General features: G+C 36.9%; 1 long non-coding RNA gene across 6 annotated transcripts in view; it reads right to left on the bottom strand.

The window, feature by feature from the left end:
- LOC105480808 (uncharacterized) overlaps positions 1–26,148 on the bottom strand; it is a 694,030-nt gene that overhangs the window by 416,968 nt on the left and 250,914 nt on the right. For 5 of the 6 annotated variants that reach the window (XR_011624483.1, XR_011624482.1, XR_986596.3 and 2 more), the window contains 3 exons: positions 8,120–8,206; positions 6,919–7,086; positions 6,219–6,311 (listed from right to left, as the gene is read on the bottom strand). This is a non-coding gene — a long non-coding RNA (uncharacterized lncRNA). Of the gene's footprint in view, positions 1–6,218; positions 6,336–6,918; positions 7,087–8,119; positions 8,207–26,148 lie in introns of all 6 variants that reach the window. The other variant, XR_011624484.1, reaches the window with a different exon arrangement.

The following is a 26,148-nucleotide window of genomic DNA, read 5'->3' as shown; positions in this document are numbered from 1 at the left end:
ACAATTGTTTGTTCTTTTTAGGTAAAAGTCTTAAATAAACTTTATTTTTCTCTATTGCTTTGGGCAAGGCATATGAGAAAAAGTCAACAAACAATTGTTTATTCTTTTTAGGTAAGATTCTTTTCAGGTAAGATTTTTTAAAATTTCTAAGTACTACTAAACATCTAGAAAGTTATAAACTATGTATGAATCACACTATAGGAACTTATACACATAATTCAGACCCCAGGCTTAGATATTTAGCCTAAAGCAGTAGATAAAACTATTCTAGGATAGTATTGTCCATCAGAAATATAATGACAGCCATGTGTACAATTTTAAGTTTTCTAGTGGTCACATAAGAAAACTAAAAGGTGAAATTAATTTAATATTTTATTTAATCCCATAAATTGAAAATCTTATTTCAACATTCAATCAATATATAATTATTGAGATATTTTCCATTTCTTTCCTAGTATTATGTTTGGAATCCAGTGTTTTTTTTGACTCTCACAGTGTATCTCATCTCAGAGTATTCCCATTTTAAATGCTCAATACCTTCATGACTAGTGGCTGCTGTATCACACATCACAGCTCTAGGTGGTTCTGGTATCTTATTCTTTCCCTAATACTAATCAATTTGGTGACCTTAAAGTCACTTAATCTTTAGCTTTCCTTTTGTCATCTATGGCATAGGCATAATATTCATTTAATCTGCCTCAAAAAGTTACAATAATAAAATAATGAATTTAAAAACAGTTCAATATATTTGAATATTCAACTCAATAGCTCATATTAAGAATGATTTCCATCTTACTTTACTTTCATGATTTTTATCACTTGAAAATTAGTAATAAAAACAAACACCAAAAAGGATTACTAATACTAAAACAAATATCAGTACTATTTGTGCTGCGATAGCTTTAAAAATATACTAAATATTGTTAGGTTTTCTATGAATTAAATTAGAACTCACACAAATTTCCCTTATGAATGGAGTTATTAGCCAATTATTCAAAAGGAACATACATGGGCATTTTAATAAATTATAAATATCTAATGATGCTCTTGTGTAAATACTGGGCAGATGCCTTGGCTATGAGAACCACAAGCATTTTCACTACTCAGGAAATTGATAATAACCTAGATTAAGAAGGAAATTATGAAAAACAGTCCAGAATTTTAATTAACATTTAAATACTCTAAGCTGAAATCACAATGACATAAGAAATAATGCAGCAACTCCAGATTTATATAACTTTATAGAACTGCTGAAAAGTAAGTGAATTTATTAAATAAGGTGTTCAGTACCTTATTTTCCCAGACATCTTTTTTTTTCATTTTTAAAAAAAGAAACAGTGTATCATGCTCTGTCACCGCATCTGGAGTGCAGTGGTACAATCATAGCTCACTACAGCTTCAAACTCCTGGGCTCGAAAAATCCTCCTGTCTCAGCCTCCCAACTGGCTGGGACTAGAGATGTGTACCACTGCATGTGGCAAATTTTTTAAGAAAATTTTTGTAGAGATGGGGTCTCACTATGTTGCTCAAGCTGGTGTTGAACTTCTGGCCTCAAGTAATACTCCCGCCTCAGCCTCCCAAAGTGCTGGAATTACAGAAGTGAGCCACTGTGCTCAGCCCCAGATATCTTAATGATATCCATTTGATACAAACAATTTTAATTATTTAGTTATTATATGCATCATGTGATATGCATCATAAGAAAACCTAAACAGGGTTTGAATTATTCCCTACAACTCAAATGTGTCACTGCAACTAGCATTTTGTGTGCTATGAGGGTTGGGTATTCTGTCATCTGTATTCTTGAATTCTGGATCAAAACTTAAACCCCTATTGCATTTAGAGTTCAATGCTAAGACTGGTATAATACCCCTCTATAATGTTTTAAATCTGTTATAAATATCAGGCCACTTGGAATAAAATTTAATACTGTAATGATTCTAGTGCTTTGCTAAAAGTGCTACCACCTTTAAAGATTCCCATTGTGGTAGATACTGCCTGAATGTCTCTAATTCTTCACCTTTCTGTGCACCCATTTTGCTACATGGCTTTCACTAATAAGTACTGATGAGGTTCAATCTATAACCTTGCTCTTTTTGTGTATTTTTTTCTTGTAGCAAAATATACATAACATAAAATTCATTATTTTAGCCATTTTTGAGTGTACAATTCTGTGGCATGAAGTACATTCACATTATGCAATTATTACTACCATCCATCTTCAGAACTCTTTTGTCTTCCCCAACGGAAACCCTGTATCTATTAAATATTAATTACCAATTCCTGTCCCTGGAGCAACTCTAGTTCCTGGCAACCACCACTCTACTTGCTATGAATTTGACTACTCTAGGAACCTAGTAGAAGTGGAATCATACAATATTTGTCCTTTTGTGACTGGCATAATTCACAACGTAATGTTTTCAAGTTTCAACCATGCTCTAGCATGCAACAAAATTCCCTTAAGACTGGATAATAGTTCATTGTACATATGTACCACATTTTGTTTATCCTTTCATCTGTTGATGGACACCTGGGACACTTCAACTTCTGGCTTTTGTGAATAATGCTGCTACTGAACAAGGGTGTGAAAATATCTGTTTGAATCCAAGCTTTCGATTATTTGAAAACTAAATTCTCTTAATTCTTTGGGTATGTACTTAGAGAGGAAATCTCTGGATCACATTGTAATTCTATGTTTAAATTTTTGAACAATCACCATACCATTTTCTATAGCAGTTCCCTCATTTGATATTCTCACCAACAATGCAGAAGTGTTCCAAATTCTCTATATCCTTTCCAACACTTGTTAATTTCGGGTTTCATTTCATTTTGTTTTATTTTTCCAGCTTAATGGGTATAAAGTGATTTGCCTTTATACTCTTACTCATGAACCTGGCTGGTTTTGTGACTAATTTTAGTCAATGAAATACTAGCAAAGTGACTCATGAATAAGATTGAAAACTTATTGAAAAAATAAGATTAGACATGTCTCTTACCCTCTGCTAGTAATGAATGGTCCCTGAGTTACAATGGTTCAACTTAACAATTTTTAAACTTTATGATGGCTTTAGCAAGGTATCAAATGCATTTTTGACTTAAAATATTTTTCACTTACAATAGGTTTATTGGAATGTAACCTCATCATAAGTCAAGGAGCATCTACACAGTGGGAAGAACATACTCAGGCTTGCCTGTTGAAGAAAGGGATATGAGGAACGAACCAAACCACTCAAGTCAGCCCAGATGAGGACATCCTAGGTAAGGCAATCAGTAGCTGACCCTCAACCAAACATTTGAGTGAGCTCACCAAGATGGGCAGCACCTCCAAGCTAATTCTTGTTGGCTGCAGAGGCATATGCAAGCCCAGCTGAAACCACCTAAGCATAGCCATGTCAGTCAATCCGAGTTCCAATCAGCAAAACCCTATAGACTCAAGGCTAAATAAATTGTCATTTTGTTTGTTTATTTTGTAGTATTACTGTGAACACTGGATAAGTCACACACAATCTGTGGTAGGAAACCAAAAATTAAATAATTACATGAAAGCCTGCTGCTAAATAATAAATTAAGGTGGAAATATGGTGGTAAGAATGTGACAAAAGGAAAGATCAAGTTGGTTAATATTGCTGCAGTACAGTGGACAGACCAGAAGAATGAGGATGGAAAAGCAATCTTGCTCTTTTGAGAAAGTATGTTTTCCTGTCTCCATTCACTCTGTCAAACCATGGACAGTGTGTTTGGCTCCAGAAACCCTTTTCTAAAAATCTATTAGCTGAGAAAGCAAAGAAACAAGGACATTGGTTTGTATCCACGTAAGATCAGGAAGATCACAAGTCCAGGCATAACAGTCTTTCTAACAGGCAGACTACAAAATTCTTACTGGCTACACAGCTATTATTTTCACTTACATTCCAATCCTTGTGACTCTGGTCATCTCCAAACTTTGTTCTATTTTATACCTGGCCTACTGTAAGTCTCTATATTTCCTACGTGATCTTTGTCAACATTTGAGTCAGAACTTTTGGTATGGAATTATAACTTCCATTGGTTTTCTCTCATTGAGTTTCTCAGAAATGCAACTTCTCAGAAAATACAAACTAAACACAACTGGGATGTTGTGGATGACACACCTAGCTTGCTATTAAAAATTGTTTTCTTTCACTATGAAAACGCAAGTTCCAAGAGTTTTAAACACAGGGCTAGAAACAATAATAATCTCCACTCCCAACCTTTGCTTTCTTTCTTTGTGATATTTTGCACAGTATTCTTATAGTTGTCATTAGCATCAGTATTTTCATTGGTCGTGAATTGAGCTGTAGAGCACACTCACAATGAAGCCAAGGGAACGTAATGCCAATTTTTGTTCTGTGATCAATTTGAAATGGCTTGCCGTTTGGGTCCTGACTGAGACAGATTAACAACATCTTACCACAAAATGCTATTGATCAATCTACTGTTTAAAAACAATTACCATGGAAACGTGTTATTTCTGATACCTCATCTCCCTTTATTTAACTTTATAGTCTAACATTATTTTCACAAATAGACACCCTTTTCCAGCAATGTCAAAGCACACAATACTACAGGGACTTTATTAAAATGCATTTAACGGTGGTAAACGTGCCAACAGAACACTTAGTTTCATAAAGAAAAAAACATGAAAAGAAAAAAAGAATAAAATCCGGACCTAATTTCCATACACAAATATCATCTCAAAGATTGTTTTTTTCAGTTTGTATAGATTATGTCATGAGAAATATATCAAAAGTATTATTTGACATGTAAAAAAGAAATCTGGTTGTATCTTATTCACCTTAATCTATGTAGCAAGAATTTTTAACATGGGAAGCTCGAGCCACCCAGGAGACCATCTATGGAATTCAGGAGGTCCAGGAATTTGAGTGAATACAATTAGATCCCCTTTTCCCACTAACCTGTAAGTGGTTTAGCCTTTCCTTAAGCTATGAATGTAGGCAACAGACCATAGTACTGTTAAAATCTGTGGTTCTCATCAGGAGAAATCAGAATTTTCATATTACTAATACATTAAAGTTGTGCAAATAGTTCAATATATTATTTATGTCCACCACTATATCAAAATTATACTAATAATTAGGTAATCATAGATTCAATTATTAAATGTGTTGAAGAAGTGTATATATTACCATGTCACAAGTTTGTTTTACTATATTTTGTGAAATGTTTTTAAATATAGGTTTTCTTTAATCTTAGGTGTTTTGTGCCCTCAATAACTTAATTTAGAAAGAGGGTCTACAGGTTTCACCAGGTGCCAAAGGGGTCTATGGGACAAGTATTCTTAATAACCTCTGCTCACCGGAAATACATTTACTAGCAGAAAATTCTTGTTGAACATCTTAAGATAGAAAAAATTTAGCATCACATCTAGCAGAATGAAATTTGATGAGTCACTGACTGAAAACTTTGTGTGGGCAGCCTTAAGGAAAACTAAAATAAGCAATATCTGAGGCCGCTCTCTTTCTCCTCCCTCTGAGCTAAATACCCTTATTCTGCCTTGTGCTGAAGTTATCCAGTGTGTTCTCAGAAAGCAAGTGGTTTCCTCTCCTTTTCTGGCAGTTCTCAAATGTTGAGAGTTTTGTCTATATTCTATTAAACAAGGTCTGTGCTAAAAGGAAGTGGTAAGTGTATTAATTATCAATGCCTCATTGTAAAATGTGAGAAAAAATAGAGAAGACACTATCTAAAATCTTGAGTCTAGAAACTCAAGTATCTCTACTTACCCGATTTTCAAAAATTCTAGAAAGGGTGAAGTTCACAAATTTCTCCAATTGGGCTACATTTTAGAGCCTAATTTTCAGGTTTCAGGATCTAATAACCCTTCAGGGGTTTCATCAGACCCCGACAAAATTACCTTCCACCTCTACCATACAACCAAAGATATTTTAGGTTTAATTTTTCTCCTCCTCCTTCTAATAGATCACCCAGATCAAAAGGAGCAGGTATCAAGTATGCACAAATGACGCTCAAAACACTTTGCTCAACCACATCCCCATAGGAAACAGCAGTGATAAATTTTTAGTAATAAGTGAAAGTTTGACTAAGCCATACTAATATTTAGGGTTGGTTAACTTCATGCCAGCCACTGCGGTCATACGGTTAACCCAGCATTGAAGTAAACTTAGATTTTGTCCATAATCTAGGCCATTATGTTATAAAAGAAAAAGGTTTAATTGACTCACAGTTCAGCATGACTCAGGAGGTCTCAGGAAACTTAATCGTGGCAGAGGGGGAAGCAAACACATCCTTCTTCCCATGGCAGCAGCAAGAAATGCCTAGCAAAAAGGAGGAAAAACCCCCTATAAAACCATCAGATCTCATGAAAACTATCACAAGAACAGGATGAGGGAAACTGCCCCCATGATCCATTTATTTCCACCTGGTCCCTCCCACAACACGTGGGGATTATGGGAACTACAATTCAAGATGAGATTTGGGTGGGGACACAGCCAAACCCTATTAAGTTGGATTAAGTGTCTTAGTTGATTCCTGCTGTTACAGTAAAATACCATAGACTGGGTAATTTATAAGTGGTAGAAATTTATTTTTCATAGTTCTAGAGACTGAGAAGTCTAAGACTGTGGCACCAGCAAATTCACTGGCCGGTGAGGGCTGTGTGGTGCCTTCTCTGTGTCCTCACATGGCACAAGGGCAAAAGGGACAAATTTGCTCCCTCCAGTCCTTTTGTAAGGGCACTAATCCCATCCACCCTCATGGCCTAATCACCTCCTATGGACCCCACCGTTTAATGCTATCACCTTGGGGGTTAAGGTTGCACGTATAAATTCAAACACACATTCCAACCACAGCACGAGGGAAATGAAGTCATCTCCTTTGCTGAATTTGAACATAATAAAAATCACAAGAAATGTTTCTTCTTACCTGTGAAAGACTCTCTGAAAGACGTGTGGACCAGTATTCCAAAGTCCAGATGTTTTCCAAAGCTTAATGTATCTGTATATGTCTTCAATATAATTTAGTTGATCCCATTTCATGTTCCTTTTCATAGATTTGGATATATGAATTGACATATATTCACTCCTGGTGAGGCTAGCAGCATATGATATAAAATATCACAAAATAGCAAATGGTTAAGCCAAGTTCTTTTTTCTTTCTCCATTCCTCTATAATCTAGGGCACCCAGTTGATGGGGCAAAAGGAAAATTTTAAGATGAAGTTTTAAGTTGAAATTGGATAGGTTAAAAAAAAATGTATTCACATTTTTCTGCCTACCTCAAGGGAAATGTACTAACTGAGGATCACATTGAAATGGAGGTGTGTTCAGACACTTCCTGAGTTTTTATATTTAACTTCCTTTAGACTCAGAGCAAGAACACAGGGAGCCCACCTCCATTTCACATCCTGTTAGCACATTTCATAGGGAAGGGAAGAGATGATTGAATAGTTAGAATCTGTACAATTCTAATTATGTGGGATGCTGAAATAAGATTAGCAAGAATTGAAATGCTGAAAAGCAAACAATATCCACAGAAATGGGGTTAAGGAAAGTCTTGGCATTATTTAAGAGTATACATCTCTTTCTAACTAGCATATTATAAAAAGAATATTTAAGTTTAGTACATACTACAGAGCAAACTGAGGCTGTCTCTCTTTTGTTAAGGTATAGATCTTTAACCTTTTTTGAACTGAAGAACTTCAAGGGTGAAAAACAAGCACCCCTGAAGTGTGAGGGTTCACACATGTTCTAGTATAATGAGCAATTAGTAACTGCAATGTCATCTGTAGGAGAAACATGTCACTATTCCATTTAGACATGTTCAGGGCCCCTCTGCTTGCAGATCACCTCACTTTGAAGTGTTAAATACATCCAGTATTAACATATGATAAAGGAAAACATGGATTAGATAAACCCAAACGTTTTAATAGATATATAAACACCGATGTGAACGGTATCATCTTTGAACAATACAATTAATATGACTGACTTCTATAAAAAATTTATTCACTTGGCTCTTTGACACAGTACCTGCTTTTACCCTCTCCAAATATTATTGAACTGCCAAGTTGTATTTGGCTAAAAGCTTTGGGCTATTTAAATGAAATTACACTTAAAAGTACTTACAAGGTCAGAGGACATCTTCTCAGATTTTGGCAAGATCTTTGTCATTTGTTCAATTAAGTCACTGATGATCTGAAAGTAATTCTTGTGCTGGGGAGAGAAAGTTACATAATGTCCATCTATGTGACAAGCATCTGAATGGGTATTCACTGTGTCTGAGAATCTAGAAAGTCAAAGTTATGATGAATGCAGGGCTTGCCTGGTGAAATGGGGGTGGTGGCTTAAGAATTCAACAACTTTAGGTTAGCTGAATCCACAGGTATATCAGATATTAAAATAACACAGTACTCTCAGCTTTCACAAGAGCAGAGTCAGGACTGGACTCGGTGGCTCATGCCTGTAATTCCAGAAATTTGGGAGGCCAAGGTGGGTAAATCACTTAAGGCCTCTAGTTTGAGAATAGTCTGGCCAACATAGGGAAAGCCCGTCTCTAGTAAAAAATACAAGAATTTAGTCGGCTGTGGTGGAACAGGCCTGTAATCCTAGCTACTTGGGAGGCTGAGGCAGGAGAATCACTTGAACCCGGGAGGTAGAGGTTGCAGTGAGCCAAGACTGTGCTATTGCACTCCAGCCTGGGTGACACAGTGGGACTCTGTTTCAAGAAAAAGAAAAAAAGAAAGTCGAATTGAATCTGAGAGTTGATGCCTTCTTATATTTTGCATGTTGGTTGCTTGCTTGCTGCACCCAGCCCTGCAGGAATTTTAAGTGTTTTGATACTTTCAGTCACATTTGATGTTAGGGTGGATATGATACAGGAAGGCAGTATTTTCCTAAGTGTAGCTTAAGGTCCACTGAAATCAGGAGTATCTGAAAAACCTGGAAAAACTGGGATTTCTATACTCTCTCTTTTAATCAGAGAATGAGGCTTGACAATCTGCGTTTATACCATGTATTTTGGGTGATTCCAATGCATTTTAGAGTAGACCTTCCAGTATTTTCTGTATAATTGGATGATTGATTGAGCGAATCAACGGAATGTAAGTGGAGACTTAGGCAGTTGTTTAAAAATGATCTTGTACTGGTCGGGTGCAGTGGCTCACACCTGTAATCCCAGCACTTTGGGAGGCCGAGGCGGGCAGATCACAAGGTCAGGAGATCAAGACTATCCTGGCTCACATGGTGAAATCCCATCTCCACTAAAAATACAAAAAATTAGCTGGGCGTGGTGGCGGGCACCTGTGGTCCCAGCTACTCGGGAGGCTGAGGCAGGAGGACAGCATGAACCCAGGAGACAGAGCTTGCAGTGAGCCGAGATCGCGCCACTGCACTCCAGCCTAGGCAACAGAGAGAGACTCCGTCACACACACACACACACACACAAAATAAAATAAAATAAAAATAAAAATAAATAAATAATCTTGTACTCCACATTTTTCCTGAACTAAAAAAGAAATTAACTGGAAAGAAGAATATCTGTATATGAATTAACTCATTTATGTAACTTACCATGTTGCTTTTTCTAACAGAATATATTCTAATAACTTCAAATAATTTTATATAGAAACATTGAATTTATTCTGAAGTATTTAATGGTAGGTAACTGCAAATACTATTTTCATAGGCAGGTAAAAACAAATAATTGAGTTTCTTAAACTTTTCTGAATTTACATTTCTTAATTTTTGGTCCCTAATATTTTACCAACCCATTCATCCAGAATGATACTACATTAGCACAATATATACTCTTAAAACAGAATATCTTTAAAGATGTCCCCTAAAACAGGAGCAACAATAAAATACAAGTTTTATACTATTCCACAGAAAACACGGGATTCTGATATTCCCTTGAGGGAAAGGTTATCTTTTCAAAGGTTATCTTTCGAATCAACCTAAACAGAAGACATACTTCTATTTACGAAGCTGGAAGAAGGATAAGAACTGCCATTAGACTTCTAATTGTAGAAACACCTAAATCTGCAGTTTACAGGTTGTCCTGTTTCTGCTATGAAAGGATGTTTTATGCTTTTCAGTCTTGAATTCATGTTATTTCTTATGTAATATACAACTCTCTTGGGTCCAGCAAAGCCTTACTTGATAGATACTCTGTTATCCCATTTATTGCAGCAATGATTATGATATGAAGACGTATTTTGGTGCTAACAAAATCATATCGTAGGCTCAATAGCTAAAGAGGCAGAACGGAATGGCCCACCACGGTACAGTTTTTGAGAAAATATTGCAGTAGAATCATCAGCGAGGGAAAAAGTGATTGTTTATGTGTTAGTTGAACATCGATTATAGTACTTTGGGGCATTATTGAATGGTGTTTTGGAATTTGAGAGTTTTATGAATATGGCAAAAGCTTTTTTGCCTCTTCTAGGAACAAAAAACCTACTTTCAGTTTTTTTAGGTTCAGATTCTAAGGGTACAGATTCTAGGGTACAGATTCTAAGAAAGGATGAATATTCTGTCTTTCATACCCAATTACGAGCACCAAGTCTCAGTCTCACAATATTTGACTCTTTCCCTACAAGTAAAATGAGAAGACAAATGAGGTTATCAATACCTAGACTGATGTGATCAAGAAAGTGGAGATTGCGGACCGGGTGCAGTGGCTCACAACTGTAATCCCAGCACTTTGGGAGGCCGAGGCGGGTAGATCACGAGGTCAGGAGATCGAGACCATCCTGGCTAACACAGTGAAACTCCATCTCTAGTAAAAAATACAAAAAACTAGCTGGGCATGGTGGCGGGTGCCTGTAGTCTCAGCTACTCAGGAGGCTGAGGCAGGTGCATTGCTTGAACCTGGGAGGCGGAGGTTGCAGTGAGTCGAGATCATGCCATTGTACTCCAGCCTAGGTGACAGAGCAAGACTCGGTCTCACAAAAAAAAAAAAAAAAAAAAAAAAAAAAAGTAGAGAATGCCAACACGATAAACCACAAACAATGGAAATATGAGTTTAATGTACACAAGAAATAAGGAAATATTATGGGGAACATTAATAAAATAGGCTTCTGATTCTTTTAGGGTATTCCTCTAGCTAGCCTCTTTAGTAAAGGTTAAAATATGAAACAATGTTTTCCAAAGTGATGCCTTGGACAATTTGTACAAAAATCAGTTAGAGAACTTGTTTAAAGTAATTTCATCAGAAATACATTCCTATCTCTCAACTCTGCTCTATTATGTTGGCATCATCTTCAGGCAGGTTCTCTTTTGAGATATTTATAGGCAGCTCCAAGTTTCCAGGCTCCTCACAGCTAGCAAAACATGAGCTCTTCTGTTCCAGACTTTACTAAGATTATATCCTACTGGCTTGTGTCACATTGCTGATTCCTGAACCAGTCATTGTGGAAACATGAAATAGGCTGTTTGACCAGTCCTGGGTCATTTGCCCAACTATGGTGACAAAACATCTGGTGAGTCCCATTTAAACCTTAGGAACTAAGAATATAGGCCGGGTGGTTGCCCTTTGAAATCAAGCTATAGCTACCAACAAATGAAATAAAAGGTACCAGCCTGACAAAAACCAAGCCTTCTATGGGATACTTTATATATGCTCATGTATTTATTGTATAAATGAAAGTAAAGCTCCCAGGAAGGACTCTTAAAATTCTTCATGGCTCTCATCATTTTTGTCCTTGCTCTGTCTTTCTTTATCTCATATATTTCTACACCAGACTGATTCTCATTCTTTTCCCTACATAGTTTAGTCTTCCTGCCATCTTCCCATAGAATAACGATGGTTTCCTGGAAAGCAGACTAAGAACATACAACAAACTGTTAAGGGTGTCATGTGAGTTTGCAATTGAATTCAGCTACTAAAGCAGACACCTGCAATAACAATTGCTTGAGCAAGGTAAAGTTTTACTTTTTTTTTAATTAAGAAAATCCAGAAGAGCTAGGCAGACCAAAGCTGGCATAGAAAATTCCCAATATTCTCACCCCCGGCCCCTTCCATCTTCCTATCCCACCATCATTAACACATGATTTTCGTTTTCAAGTTTGAATTCCTAAACTCAACCAAAGAAAAGCAGATGCAGCTCCAGCTATCATGTCACCATCAAGGAAGAAACAGAAGAGCGGGAGGATAAACAGGAAACATCTCTGTGCCAAGTTGATTCCTTTATAAAATTTTCCTGGAGTCCTTATCAAATGACTTCTGCTTATATTGCATTCGTGATTTTTATTTGCAGAAGAGGTTGGGACTTGCCGTTTTGTTTTGTGTAGATCATGCTACTTCCCTACCCCATTTCCACAATTCAAGCAACAGTTACTAAGGAAGAAATTGAGGACAACAACTGTTACTAAGGAAGAAATGGAGAAATGGACAACTTTTATTTTACCACAGTGGTGATATTAGTGATATTAGTGATGGAATTATGGAAGACCTCTCCCATATTATATATTTCTGCAATGTTTGAATTTTCACAGTATTTTGATAAACATGAAGACAAAGACAGGGAATCTGTTGAATATAATGTAGGTTATATCTACAACAGGGGTGTCACAATACTGGAATACAGACTTATATCATCACATGTTGACCATATGTTGACTATTCTTCCATTATTCCCTTTTTATCTATTCTTATTGCCTTCTCTCATACCCACTAACAAACATATTTAAGCTCAATTCTTTCATTATTCGTTATTGTGACCAGTATATAACAAACATTTGACTATCATTATTTAGAGGTGATGCATGAAGGTTAACAAATGGTGTGTAGGCAAAAAGCACAAGTTTTCAAATCAGTAAACATATTAATATTGATTAACATACTGTGCTACTCTAGCAGGTCACTTTACCATTCTGCTCCTCAGACACATCCCTTCTAAAAATAAAGGGGGTATTCTGTATCACCAATTGGACAGTGTTTTTTTCAATTTAAATCTATCACAGTCCCCAAGGAAAGCTAGTAATATGTGGATTCCAGAGCCACATCATCAAAAACTTTCATCCAGTAGTCTGCAGTGAGCTAATGAATCTGCAATTTTGCCAAGCACCGGCAGGTGATTTTTGAGAAAGGTATCAGAGGATTATATCTTGAAAACACTACTAAGATATCTTTATTTCTTTCAACTTAATGAGACACACTGAATTTGTCTTTTTGTTTGTGTGTTTTGGTTTTTTGCAACAAGGTCTCACTCTGTCACCCAGGCTGAAGTGCAGTGGCATGATCACGGCTCACTGAAGCCTTGACCTCCCTATTCAATCAATCCTCCCACCTCAGCCTCCCAAGTAGCTGGAACTACAGGCACCCAACACTATGCCTGGCTAATTTTTGTGTTTTTCACAGAGATGGGGGTCTCACTATGTTCCTGAGGCCAGCCTTGAATTCCTGAACTCCAGCGATCCAACCACCTCGGCCTCCCAAAGTGATGGGATTACAGATAGGAGTCAGTGCACCTGGACAAGAATTTGATTTCTGCTCATAAAATATTTTAATTTTTAAAGCCAGTGGATGAAGCAAAACTTTCATACCTATAGCTAAATTGGACATGAAGATATCTTCTCTCAATAAGTCCAATGAAATCAATCAAGTTTTCTTCCAACATTGGAATTTTCCTCTTTCTCTCTCTTTCTCTTTTCTTCCCTTTCTCATTCCCTTGCTACAGCTGAATCTGCGAAAGCTAAATGTCTACCTGATGAGAGTCACCTGTCTTGTCCATGCATTCTTAAGATTCTGCAATGTTAAAACTCAAACTATAGAACAATTCATTACTTTTAAAGAAACTTTCCAGGAAAAATGTTGATAAGGCCTCCCACAAGTTAAAATGAAAATGAATTTGGTTTTAATCTCATCCAGCTTTGATTGGACAGTAAACATTCGGGAGTAATTTAATGAATAAAAGTGCTCATATTTTAGAAGATAATGGTACCATAAAATAGAGCCACTAAACTGCAAATAGACAACATGCATTGCCAATTTCTCCGAGGGGAAAGGTTTATTAACCCACATTCCAGACAAAGTTGTAACACTGTCTTGTTATTGGAAGCTCTGCCATTTAGGTCTTTGCTATCAGATAACCTGAAGAAGCCACTCTTTTGTATAACACGAGTACCTTAGTTCCCTAACTAGCTATTAATTTCACTTCATTGGATCTTAAAGCACATTTTTTACCTGAGTCCACTAAATTAGTCATGTGGGGTTTTTTGTTCAGTGGAGGCAAAAGAAATTCTTATTAATTTGAGGGACTAGAGGAACATAATAAAATATGGTTAAACAGCCATTCTCTTGACATAAACATCCATTTGATGAAGAACAAAATGTAGACTCATTCATTTAGTTCTAACAATCCCTGTAGTCCCGATTGCTATATTCAGTAATGCTTTCCAGACTGTTCAAAGTTCTTCTACTTTTGCCTTTTTTTCCAACTTATTTTAATTGGAAAGTTGCTAACATCACTCACTTTTAATATGGTAAATTGGATATCCACAGAAATGATGTTATTTTAAAAGCAAGAGAGGCACAGGAAAGCATACTCTTCTTGAGACTTCTACTGGGCAGTGCATCCTTGCAATGACAGTGCCGTGGCAAGAAAATATTTTAAATTTTTGTTTATTTGTAGTTAGTAGTTTGTTTTTTACTGCTATCCTAGCATTGATTCCTTCTTTTTTTAGTTAAAAGTCCCTGATTCTTCCTTCTATATAAATATAGTGGGACAATCAGTCAAGGTCCCCCACAACTTCTGGCCAAGGGTGGGCAGGAGGCCAGATGTTCTCTTCCTGGAACTCTAGTCTTAAGCAGAAGGACTCACAGATAAAAAGAAACCTGGACTCACTCATCCACAAGTAGTGCCCTATTAAGTGTCATCCATTTTTATAATCATTCCACTACAAAGACACATGCACACGTATGTTTATTGCAGCACTATTTACAATAGAAAAGACTTGGAGCCAACCCAAATGCCCATCAATGATAGACTGGATAAAAAAAAAATGTGGCACATATATACCATGGAATACTATGCAGCTATAAAAAAGAATGAGTTCATGTCCTTTGCAGGGACATGGATGAAGCTGGAGGCCATCATTCTCAGCAAATTAATACAGGAACAGAAATCCAAACACCACATGTTATCACTCATAAGTGGGAGTTCATGGACACAGGGAGGGGAACGTCACACCCCAGGGCTTGTCAGTGGGTGGAGGGCAAGGGGAGGGAGAACATTAGGACAAATACGTAATGCATGCAGGGCTTAAAACCTAGATGGTGGGTTGACAGGTGCAGCAAATCACCATGGCACATGGATACCTATGTAACTGACCTGCACATTCTGCACATGTATCCCAGAACTTAAAGTAAAAATTTTTTTAAAGTCCATTTCTTAACTGAATTTTCAGAGTGACTGTGGTCATCTCTAAACTTTACATCGTTATATTTCTGGTCAATTCTCTGAACTATTCCATATCCTTCCAACAAATCCCTGCTTTGCTTAGGCTTATCAGAGTCAGCTTGTTTTGTTTTGTTTTGTTTTTCTTGCAACTAAAGAACCATACTGATATGAAAAGCAAAAGCAAAATGTTATAATAGCAAAAGTCCCCAAAGTCCTTTTACCTCCCTTAGTGCTTCTAAAGCAAATGATGGAAAGATAATCCTCCTTGATTCTTGAAAAACAAACATAGGTTGTCTCTGCAGAAAAAGCATACATATCTCTAAACACTTAAAACTCAGTGCTTCTGTGCTGCAGGTTTGTCTCTTGCCACACAGATATTTTTAATGAATTGGTTTTAGAAGATGTCTTAGGCATATAAGGAAAATTAAACTTTGAACAAATCTACTGCTGTTTCTGAACTAGAATTTCTCATTTTTGCATAAGGGAATTTTCATGCTGAAAAGAATTAGGTAACCTGACCTCAGAATCACAATGAGAAATAAGAGAAGAAAAGATTCTCAGTGGAAATAACTTCCCTCTAACCCAGGTAGCTTCGATCTTTACCACTCTTTATTATCACTTTTGGCACTTTGCAAAGAGACAGGAACATAAGCCTTTTCCCTAAATGGTTCTTGTCTTTGCTCTTCTGCCTCTATCAGCTTGAGATAATAATTATTGGGAAATTAAAAGTGGCATTGGTTGAAGGTTACTTCCTTTGAGAAAGTGGAGTCAGAAATTCTTTCTTGCTTAGTGTATCGAAATGTTTGGGTAGTATTACCAAAGAATAAGAAGGAGCCATCCACAAAAAGCAGCAGATAATATTTAGAGGACAAAAATAGAATGTTATCCACATAAATTTATATGGTTTCCCTTTACTACACATTCTTTCTCCCAACCTTCAATTTCATGCACATACAATAAAAATTATTTCCAGTTTATCTCTACAGAAAGAAATTAATTGAAAGCTCAAAATAGTCTATAAACATTGTCATTTATCAATGTTCAGAAGGGCTTTTAAAGCGTCTAATAACAAAAGTGGTTTCTTTGGTAAATAAAGAGGTCTGTAATGGTATTTGACAGTAATGACTTACATTTTACTTACTTAGCTGCACATTTGATTATCCATATCCAAACATGAAATTGGTATTATTTCTTTCACCATATCTTAAAGACTTGAAATAGGATATAAAGTGAGAAATGTCAAGGGGCAAAATATAAATAAATGAGCAATAAACTGCTTTCCTGCAAAAGGACCTTAGGTATGCTCCATGGAGGAAATAAAGAAATGGAATCAATTTGAATTTTTATGCACAGGTGAGAAAATAATGGTTGCTTTCTTTTGCATTTTGGAAGCGTAGCATCATGAAGTAGTCAAGAACTTCTTGTTTTATTTTTAAATGATGAACTACTTTCACATAGAAAATAGCATATTTAAAGTTTAAATTTGTTAAGTGTGTAGCTTAAAGAATGACAAAACAATAACCTAGCACCTGGAAACCAGCTTAAGGAACATATCCTTACAGATACCTTTTGAAGGCCTCTTCATGCTTCTACCAGACCATAACGCCTCCCTGCTCCTGAGGGGTAACTGCTATACTAAATTCCTTTAATCATCATTTGCTTTTCCTTAGTCTTGTCTACAAATCGATGTGCCCCTAGTCAACAGCCGGCTCAGGCATGTTTTTAAGGTTTAGATAAATGGGCAAATCCTCAGGTCATTTTTTTCTTCAGTACTGTTTTTGAGATCTCTCTCTGTTTCATCACTAAATAGGAAAGCATTGCATGCGTAAACCAAAATTTATTTTTTTCCATTTTCTGATTGATTGGCATTTGGGTTGTTTCTTTTTTGGGCTGTTTCCTCTATTGAGACAAATGCTGCTCTCTCTCTCTCTCTCTCTATATATATATATGTATATATATGCATATTTTATCACTTAGACATGTGGAAGACTTTCTCCAGGATGTATGTTTGGGTCTCGAATTTTGGATTCTTAAGGTACTTGCATCTACCTTTTTGATTAGATAATATCACCTTGCTTTCTCAAGTGATTATATACCTTTACCATGCGAGTATGAGTTCCTGTTGTTCCACATCCTTGCCAACAACTTTACCACTGTGATAACTGTAAAATTATGTCATATTTTAGTTATAGTTTACATCCTTCTGCTTTCTATCGATATTGGGCTTAAAAAATATATTTCTTGGACATTTATATTTCCTTTTTTGTGAAATGCTTGTTATAATTTGATTATTTATTTGTCCTTGTATTGATTTGTATGACTCTTTTATATGGTCTGGATACGATTCTTATGGCAGTAATAAGTGTTATAAATATAAATATCTCTCGGGTTTTGGTTTGTATATTTATGGTATCTTTTGAAAAATGTAAATTGTTGTAATCACAGCATTTTGAGAGGCCGAGGCGGGTGGATCACAAGGTCAGGAGTTCGAGACCAGCCTGGCCAACATGGTGAAACCCAGTCTCTACTAAAGACACAAAACATTAGCCGAGCATGGTGGTGCATGCCTGTAATCCCAGCTACTCAGAGGCTGAGACAGGAGAATTGCTTGAACCCAGAAGGCAGAGGTTGCGGTGAGCCAAGATCGCGCCACTGCACTCCAGTCTGGGTGACAGGGCGAGAGTCCATCACAAAAAAAAAAAAAAAAGTAAATTCTTACTTACTTTTTCTTTTATTTATTTTTTATTATTATTATTATACTTTAAGTTCTAGGGTACATGTGCATAACATGCAGGTTTGTTACATATGTATACTTGTGCCATGTTGCTGTGCTGCACCCATCAACTCGTCAGCACCCATCAACTCGTCATTTACATCAGGTATAACTCCCAATGCAATCCCTCCCCACCCCCTCCCCGTGATAGGCTCCGGTGTGTGATGTTCCCCTTCCCGAGTCCAAGTGATCTCATTGTTCAGTTCCCACCTATGAGTGAGAACATGCGGTGTTTGGTTTTCTGTTCTTGTGATAGTTTGCTGAGAATGATGGTTTCCAGCTGCATCCATGTCCCTACAAAGGACACAAACTCATTCTTTTTAATGGCTGCGTAGTATTCCATGGTGTATATGTGCCTTAATCCAGTCTGTCACTGATGGACATTTGGGTTGATTCCAAGTCTTTGCTATTGTGAATAGTGCCGCAATAAACATACGTGTGCATGTGTCTCTATAGCAGCATGATTTATAATCCTTTGAGTATATACCCAGTAATGGGATGGCTGAGTCATATGGTACATCTAGTTCTAGATCCTTGAGGAATCGCCATACTGTTTTCCATAATGGTTGAACTAGTTTACAATCCCACTAACAGTGTAAAAGTGTTCCTATTTCTCCACATCCTCTCCAGCACCTGTTGTTTCCTGACTTTTTAATGATCGCCATTCTAACTGGTGTGAGATGGTATCTCATTGTGGTTTTGATTTGCATTTCTCTGATGGCCAGTGATGATGAGCATTTTTTCATGTGTCTGTTGGCTGTATGAATGTCTTCTTTTGAAAAATGTCTGTTCATATCCTTTGCCCACTTTTTGATGGGATTGTTTGTTTTTTTCTTGTAAATTTGTTTGAGTTCTTTGTAGGTTCTGGATATTAGCCCTTTGTCAGATGAGTAGATTGCAAAAATTTTCTCCCATTCTGTAGGTTGCCTGTTCACTCTGATGGTAGTTTCTTTTGCTGTGCAGAAGCTCTTTAGTTTAATGAGATCCCATTTGTCAATTTTGGCTTTTGTCTCGTTGCTTTTGGTGTTTTAGACATGAAGTCCTTTCCCATGCCTATGTCCTGAATGGTACTACCTAGGTTTTCCTCTAGGATTTTTATGGTATTAGGTCTAACATTTAAGTCTCTAATCCATCTTGAATTAATTTTCGTATAAGGAGTAAGGAAAGGATCCAGTTTCAGCTTTCTACTTATGGCTAGCCTATTTTTCCAGCACCATTTATTAAATAGGGAATCCTTTCCCCATTTCTTGTTTCTCTCAGGTTTGTCAAAGATCAGATGGCTGTAGATGTGTGGTATTATTTCTGAGGACTCTGTTCTGTTCCATTGGTCTATATCTCTGTTTTGGTACCAGTACCATGCTGTTTTGGTTACTGTAGCCTTGTAGTATAGTTTGAAGTCAGGTAGCGTGATGCCTCCAGCTTTGTTCTTTTGACTTAGGATTGTCTTGGAGACGTGGGCTCTTTTTTGGTTCCAAATGAACTTTAAAGCAGTTTTTTCCAATTCTGTGAAGAAACTCATTGGTAGCTTGATGGGGATGGCATTGAATCTATAAATTACCTTGGGCAGTATGGCCATTTTCACGATATTGATTCTTCCTATCCATGAGCATGGTATGTTCTTCCATTTGTTTGTGTCCTCTTTTATTTCACTGAGCAGTGGTTTGTAGTTCTCCTTGAAGAGGTCCTTTACATCCCTTGTAAGTTGGATTCCTAGGTATTTTATTCTCTTTGAAGCAATTGTGAATGGAAGTTCATTCATGATTTGGCTCTCTGTCTGTTACTGGTGTATAAGAATGCTTGTGATTTTTGCACATTAATTTTGTATCCTGAGACTTTGCTGAAGTTTCTTATCAGCTTAAGGAGATTTGGGGCTGAAATAAAGGGTATTCAGTTAGGAAAAGAAGAAGTCAAATTGTCCCTGTCTGCAGATGACATGATTGTATATTTAGAAATTCTTACTTTCAATATGAAATTGTTTTCTTCTTTATGATTTACAATTTTGTGCATTGTTTGAGAATATAATAGAGATATTTTCCTCTTAAAACATAAAATTATATTTTTCATAGTATCACTGAGAGCTGATATTTATGTGTGTGTAAGTGTGGAGGTGAAGTAGGATTCAATTTTACATCTTTTCATGTTAACAAGCATGTATCTAAGAATCTTTTATTGCTAAGCTCACTTTTCTTCAGTTATCTGTACAGCACCTTTATAATATGTTGTTTTCATATATATGTATGTGTATAAAATATTTGGCTATATGATAAATTTCTAGGATTTCTAGAGGTTATAGTTAAATTTTTAGGATTCCTAACATTCCATGGACTGAATTTTGTGTGTGTGTCTGCTGTTGCCTCTACCTGGAAGGTCTTTGCTTGACTCACTTCTCCCTCATTTTGGGTCTTTGCTCAAAGAGGACTTTATGACAATTTTAACCTAAAGTATTTCCCAGTCTCTCACTGCTTGTTTTTAAATCCCTTGTCACATTTTATTTTTTTATATCCGTCACCACTTCTTTATGTTTATATTCACTTCTTTGTTTACTGACTCTATCCTCCACTAGGATGTAGAACCATGAGATCTGAAACCTTGTCTTTTTCATTTCTGCATCTTCAGTGTCTTTGGAATAATACTTGGAAGAGAGTAGGCCTTCAGTGAAAGTTTAACCAAGGAATAAATAAAGAAATGGATATAAAATTTGGTCTGTCATTTATGAGATTAAGAATCTTATGAAAGTTACCAAATCTTTCTGAATTGTACTCTTTAAATATTTAGGTAAAGCTTAGAGATAATGAATCTACTATGCCCACCATAGTGTCTGGCACACAGAAGGTTCCTTGTAAATGATAGACATTATTATATATAGTCTCCACATGAGAAGAAGCAAGATGCAATTTGTCATCAAGAGCACCCCAAAACATAAACACGTGAAATATAAAATGAGAGTTTTAGACTTTTACTTGATTTTTAAAAATGAAAGAAAGAATAAAAGAAAACCAAAAAGGAAATAAAAGAAGGAAGGAAGGGAGGAAGGAAGGAAGGAAGGAAGGAAGGAAGGAAGGAAGGAAGGAAGGAAGGAAAGAAGGAAAGAAGGAAAGAAGGAAAGAAGGAAGGAAGGAGAAAAGAAAAGAAAGAAATGGAACAGAAAGGAAAGGAAAGGAAAGGAAAGGAAAGGAAAGAGGGAGGGAGAGAGCGAAGGAGGAAGGAAGGAGGGAGGGAGGAAGCAAAGAAGGAAGGAAGGACAAAGGAAGGAGGGAGGGAGGAAGCAAAGAAGGAAGGAAGGACGGAGGAAGGGAGGGAGGGAAGGAGGGAAAGGAGGGAGGGATGAAGGGAAGGAGGGAGAGAAGGAAGGAAGGAAGGAAGGAAAGAAGGAAGGAAGGAGAGAGAAAGAAAGAAAAAAGAGAGTGAAAGAAAGAAAAAGAAAGAAAGAAAAGAAAGAAGGAAGGAAGGGAGGGAGGGAGGAAGGGAAGGAGGGAGGGAAAGAAAGAAAGAAAGAAAGAAAGAAAGAAAGAAAGAAAGAAAGAAAGAAAGAAAGAAAGAAAGAAAGAAAGAAAGAAAGAGAAAGAAGGAAGGAAGGAAAAGAAAAAGAAAGAAAGAGAAAGAAAGAAAGAAAGAAAGAAAGAAAGAAAGAAAGAAAGAAAGAAAGAAAGAAAGAAAGAAAGAAAGAAAGAAAGAAAAAGAGAAAGAAAGAGAGAAGGAAGGAAGGAAGGAAGGAGGGAGGGAGGGAGGGAGGGAGGGAGGGAGGGAAGGAAAGAAAGAAAAGAAAAGAAAAGAAAAGAAAGAGGGAAAGAGCCTTCTGAAACTATCTCAAACTAAAGAGAAAATCCACTCGAAAATTATAGTGGTATCTTATAGAACCCAAGACTGAAAATAGGGAACTCAGAAATCCCTCCTCTCCCCTTCTCATTTCTGCTTTTCTCTGCAGTGAATTTAATGGATTTACTTCTTCTCCCTCATTCCAAACAGCATTCAGCTAATGTGGCAGCCAATGGCTACAAAGGCTATAGGTTACATATTCAGCCAATCAGAAATATGCTGATTTTTTTTATTCCCTACTCCAAATTCTCATGAAAATAATTTATTTGACTGAATTGATGTATACATTTATTTTTCAACAAATCAATTGTGGCCAGAGAGCTAGGATTATATTGAAGAAACATAAAAGTTCCTTCTGATGCATATATCTGTGGGGAGAGCAATTACCTACATAAACAAGGAAGTAGTCTCCAATAAGTCAAGGGGGACTGCAAAGATCATAAATAGTCTATTCCAATTGTATTTTAAAAAGGAAACCTTAACTAGTGTCTGACCTTGAAGCATTAGCTTGAAAAATAACCACAGTAGGAAGGTATAGTATAATGAAAAGATCATTGCTCTGAAAGCTAAAAGATCTTGTTTCCAGTGTCTAGTTAACCAGCAGGAAAAATTCAGAGAAGTCACTAAGGACAAGAGAACCATTACATTAAATACTATCATTTTTGGCTGCCTTAAAGTGCTATTATTCAATCCTTTCAATGATGGGTTAAATTTCAGAATATTTTAATGAACATAAATAATTTTTGTCTTGACTTTTTATAATAATCCATGTGGGGTTTTCTAGACCTCTTATCTAATGCTATAACTTTGTGCTTCTACAGTGGATGACTAGGTTCAAACAAAAATCACTTGTTTAAAGAGACACTAAGAAAGAAAATCTATTTTTTCTACAAAGTTAAAGATAGATATTGATACTGACTTTCACATCACAGAACTCTTATTATACCTGATAAACTGCATGGCTCCAAAAAGACAATACTCTGAGAAGGATATACTTTTCTTCCCTCATTTGACCTAACATTCCTTGGGAGGGGTCAATCCCATGGTGACAGCTACTGGCAAACTTTAACAGTATCATCACCAATTAAAGTGCCTCTTCCTCCTGACAGTCAGTATCCACTTCATTCTAGATGTGCAATTTGGCCTCTTTCTGTCATAAATCTCCTCTCCTGGATGGCATTTTGAGAAAACAGACACTTGCTTGATTTCTCGCATAACATGGGAAGTTTCAGCCCACTGGGATGTCACCCACATAGTACTAATTACTTTTCCCTTTGTAGTCTTCAAATTAGAAAGGCATTGTCCACAAGCCAATGATGCACAAGAATAAATAGATAATATTTTGCAAATGATACAGACAGCAAATCTATTAATGTAGAAATGATGTGTTCATGTTCACAATTTAATATAGTAATATAGGCCAGATTCATCACACACACACAAACACACACACACACACTATATATATATATACACACACACACACACATATATATATATAATGAGGAAGGGAGCTAAGACTCCTCTTTCTAAACAACTACTAGATTTCAAGTGTTTGGCCGGGTTGTTTATCTTATTTAACCATGCAACAAAATCTTCATTTTTTTTTTTTTTACAATTTTTTTTTATATTATACTTTCAGTTCTAGGGTACATGTGCACAACGTGCAGGTTTGTTACATATGTATACATGTGCCATGTTGGTGTGCTGCACCCATTAACTCGTCATTTACATTAAGTATATCTCCTAAAATTATCCCTCCCCACTACCCCCCACCCCACCACAGGTCCCGGTGTGTGATGTTCCACACCCCATGTCCAAGTGTTCTCATTGTTCAATTCCCATCTATGAGTGAGAACATGCAGTGTTTGGCTTTCTGTTCTTGCGATAGTTTGCTCAGAATGATGGTTTCTAGCTTCATCCATCATTTTTAAAATAAGGAAAAGGACCTTTGGAGAATTGAAAAAGTTTTCTCAAAATTTCACACACAAAAAAGTATAATTTAATGGAATATTTGCAAACCTTGGTGCTCACAGAAGCCAAGCAGGTAAAATAAATGAATAAATTAGGTGTGACACTTGTAGATTAAACTAAAAGAAATGTTCTTTGCTTCTTCAAGTAAGAGTGCACTGTCTCTCGTTACTTGAAAAGTTTCACCCTCTAGATTAATAATTCATTTTCAAAAGTACAAATAATTATATCTCTATTATAAGAAAAGCAACAATGTGAAATAAGTGACCATTACTTACTAACACAACTTTGGAGTCAGGGCAACACTAAAGAAGGATGGAAATTACGGAAAACTGTAGAAGGCATGTCATGGTTAAATGGCGCAGCCGTTGTACCTCGCCGCCTGATAATTCCCATGGGAATGCAGACCTAGGGTGGCCAGACCTCATTTTTTAAGTGAAGATGCAAGTTCAGATTTTTACATGGAATTAGCCAATGCTTATATGCTGGCTCAAACATTTCAAAAACACAATGCACGGGCCAAATAAAATACACGTGGATCAGCACTTTTCAAAGATGTAAGGGAGTCAAAGTGAAAACATGGTATGATGTACACATAGGTTTGCAAACTACTGGTGCCCCACACTAACTTGTACACTTTGGATTTATTTCTCTATTCTTGGTCTCCTTGTTGTAAAATAATAGACTCAGTAAGAGGATTACATGAGATAATGATCTTAAATTGCTTGGCACATGGTAAATGATCAATAAATATTTGCAAATATTTATGTCAAGTGAATGAGTCATAATTTAAACCAATGTCTGCCTCACCTCAAAGTCTATGCTTTTTCTACTCTATTACCATTCCCTTTAACAAGTTGAGGATTCTTCACAGTATTTGACAGATCTCTTCTGGTTTTTCCTGTCATATATTTGCTTTGACAATCCTAAAATTGTGATTAGCCCCATAAATTTCCCTCAGCTAGCACACTCAAGATGTGAGGATTGGTTTTGGTTACCAATAAAAGAAAACCTAACTCAAATTGGCTTAAAATATAAGGAGATTTTATTAACTCACACAAAGCTCAGGCTTTAATTGTGTCACAAAAGTTGGGCAGGTATGTGTGTGTATCTGTGTGTGTGTGTGCTTCTCACATCTCACTCTGCCTTCCAAGATATTTACATCTTCCTAAAATTGACTTACTTTAGCATCTCAAATGACTGCTAATACCTAGGGCTCCCTGTTTCCTCATTCATACTTAGCAAGGAAAGAGGTCATGTTTGCTCCAGAATTCCCAGCAAACTGAATTTCACTCTGAATGAGTGTAGGTGCCATGGGAATGGGATAGCAAGTCCTGAACCAAAGTGTGTGACCAGGAAAATGAAATGCTCTGATTGGCTTGGCCTAGGTATTCCAGCCCCACTCCAGCACTAGATGCCCAAGCGGAAACTGGTGACCATTTGGAAAAGGAGCAGAGGAGAGGGTTGGAAAAGAAGATATCAACAAATGTCCATCCACACTGATGTTTTAATGAGAGTTCTCCAGAGAGACAGAACTGATAGGATAGGTAGAGAGAAATGCTACAACAGATTTATCAGGAGAATTGGCTGGTTTGATTATGGAGGCTGAGAATTCCCATGATAGGCCACCTGCAAACTGGAGAACGAAGAAGGCTGGTAATGCAGCTCAGTCCATGTCCAAAAGCCTCAGAACCAAGGAAGCTGATGGTATAATTCTCAGTCCGAGGCTGAGGCTCAAGAGCCCAGTGGGATTGCTGGGGGAGTGTTGGAGTCCAAAGGCCAGAGAATCTAATGTTCTGATGTCCAAGGTCAGGAGAAGGAGGACACCTCAGCTCCAAAAGAGAGAGGGAAAGAATTAACCCTTCCTTTGCCTTTTTGTTCCATCAGGGACCCCAGCTCATTAGATGGTGCCCCACACATCGAGGGTGGATCTTCCACACTCAGTCTAGTGATTCACAGGCCAGTCTCCTCTGGAAACACTCTCACAGACACAACTGGGGCAGCCCTGTCATTGAAATCCAAAGCTAAACCACCTGGGCTTCCTTTTCAGCAGAAAAGGGATGAGCCCAGGCCGACCGAAGCACTGAGAATAAATAATACTTTATCTACTATCTGGATATCCCTTAATCCAGTCAGGCTGACACCCCAAATCAGCCACCACAAGTCTATTCCTTGTCAACTAGACAACCCATCCT

Source organism: Macaca nemestrina, chromosome 6 (genome assembly GCF_043159975.1).
Source record: "Macaca nemestrina isolate mMacNem1 chromosome 6, mMacNem.hap1, whole genome shotgun sequence".
Lineage (NCBI taxonomy): Eukaryota > Metazoa > Chordata > Mammalia > Primates > Cercopithecidae > Macaca > Macaca nemestrina.
Note: the sequence above shows the minus strand (reverse complement) of the source record. Positions and strands in the feature narration are given on the sequence as shown.